Genomic DNA, 2,644 nt, shown 5'->3' with positions numbered 1-2,644 from the left:
TTCTCTCTCAAACTCCCTGTCCATTTCCTTACTAGTGTTTATCTATATGTGAGATCCTATCTCACCCGTTATGTTCGAGGTGTCCCTATCTCCTCGGGTCGTTCACCCGACTGATTGTCAAGTCCCTTACAATGTCCACCGTCCCCGTCGGGAAGTGGTCTGGGGTAGTCAACCCGAGAACAAATACCAATTGCCTCGCCCTCCTGAATTTACACCAGTACCCCACTATGTTTTCCACAGGTTCACAATTTAGTTCATAGCCAATATGCAGATTTAGATATAACAGGCTCTGCTTACCTTTATCATGAGCCGGCTCTGGAACCTGTGAATCTCGTGTATGTTGTCTGGACCGGGTCGAATTTCTTGTCCTTTTTCCAATCCCGGACCGAGCCCCCAAAATTGTTGAAGTTTAACACTTCCCCGAGTTGGTTTGATGGAAAGGAGAATAAAACACCAGGAGGCAGGTCAATTACCGTACCGCATATTCCGTTTATTACAAAAGCTTTTGGAGACAAGGTGTCGCCACACAATGTCTCAACATGAACTGTCATAACAGCATTATTTATACTTCAAACACGCCTAAAAAGTGGGGGCGTTAAGGTAGCCAAGCAGTGTGCCATTGGTCCAATTTATGTTCTATACCTTATATGTGTACATGCAGCACAAGCGTCATATTTGGGCTTTATGTCTTCAGCTTGAAGTTCCTCAGTATGTGTGTGCGTTGTCAATCTGTGTCCTGTTCCCTGTGTGTCTGAGACACTCAAGCTAAATCTACTTCCTCTTCCTAGCAACTGCCTAAATAAGATTTCCTGTTTTTCTACTTGCAACTTTTAGCAGACATTCAACATTTGGCCTTAATGCCCACAACAGTTTAACAGCTTATACAGTCAATATATCCACACTTTGTAATAGTTTATGTATGTCGATAGAAATATCTTAAATCCTTTCTCCAACTTGTTAGCTGGAGCCTTGCAAATACGATTAACATTGTTCATTTTAGGCAACTTTTGTAAACATCTTGAATAAAAGTGTCCCATTATTTTTATAACGGAGCGGCACAACCGGAAATGCGGAAGCGGTTGTGCAGGCAGCCCATTCACCTGCTATACATCCCAATCCCAGAAACCCTGTGCATCCCGCCTTCTTTCCCATTACCAAAACAACCTGATAAACAAAGAACTGAATGTGCCCTTTTCAAAACATATGCCTTCAGCCCATATAAAATTCTTAAATAAAATGTTCAGACAAGTAGCATGGCAGAATCAGATTTGTATTTGATTTCAATGAATGTGGTAAGAGGAAAATTGTAATAAGATGTATGAATAAATAAGATGTAAGGCACCAAGCTGCCAATGTGAACCAGGCGTAACTAAGGAGGAATGTTTTGAGGCAGCAGAGCAATTGGTACTACTGTCCAACCTCGGGTTGTCAGTTCAACCTTTGGAAAGCATGAATAAAAATACGACATGAAATACACAATATCAGGCACAGCATAATGCAAACTGGATAGATTGCACACCCCACCCCCACTTTGTTCACAACATTTTCTTGTCATAGGAAAAATAAAAACAGCCACTACAGAATGGGGCAATGCTCATCAATTAAGCACTTATAGGCAGTTTTTTAGCATTTCAAAGCCTGTGCTTATTGAGTCATTAAGTTTGTGGCTTTGATCTACACACAGGAACCATCATTTGCAATTTGAAGTGATTTTTTTATTTTAATTAACATTTTACTTAAATAGCAATAAATGGTCTGAGATTGATAAAATGTGCATCTGTTGCCCACACATCCCAGCTGTGCCAAAACATGGACAAAGTTTGTCACTGCATCCACCTCAGAAAAAGAAGGGAAAAAAAGGCACCAGGTAAGCCTAGTTCAGCCATCCCGCAATTAGAAGTGATGAATATTGTTGCCCTCGCTGGATTTGAACCTGGGTCTCCCACGTGAGAGGCTGTCTTTAACCACTAGGTCACAGTATAGCACCTCAACATTAAATCATTTTATCAGGAATTATCATCACGACAAGTTTGAATATTTCCCTAGACACCATTAAACATTGGGTTAAACTAACATTTCTTATCGAGTTTACCTCCACCACAAATGGCATCTATGAACTGTATGGCTTTGCCACAGGCCGTTTTAACAGCTTATTAGCCAGTAATAGGCTTATTAGTATCTACTAACTTACTACTTGGAATATTCATAAGAATTAAGTAATTGCTAGCAAGACTGAAGATGAAATTTACACTGCCAAAGCCATTTCATTTAATGGCACAACAAAGTTTTTTTCTTTCATTCGTGAATGACACTAATAAAATAATTATCAATATAGGTGACAAACTGACTTTCCATCCAGTGAAGACAAGAGAATCGTGGCAACCCCTACTCTTTTACTGCTCAGGGGTTTTTGATCTAGCCTATATTACCCCATAAAGCACGCATGGATATGTACTTTGAAAATCCGCCAGAAATAGACGCAATATAACCGTAAACAGTTCTGTTTTAAGCTTACTATAATGTAGCTATTGAAGTTTTTGTCTATCCTGAACAAATCGAATGTGGAAATCACTCATTCAAGACATTCGCTCTTCTTGGCCGGCTCTGCTTACGTGGTCCGACAAAAATAACATCCAAACAATAA

The sequence above is a fragment of the Esox lucius genome, chromosome 20 (genome assembly GCF_011004845.1).
Source record: "Esox lucius isolate fEsoLuc1 chromosome 20, fEsoLuc1.pri, whole genome shotgun sequence".
NCBI classification, from domain to species: Eukaryota; Metazoa; Chordata; class Actinopteri; order Esociformes; family Esocidae; genus Esox; species Esox lucius.
The sequence above is the reverse complement of the archived record's forward strand: the minus strand, read 5'-3'. Positions refer to the sequence as shown.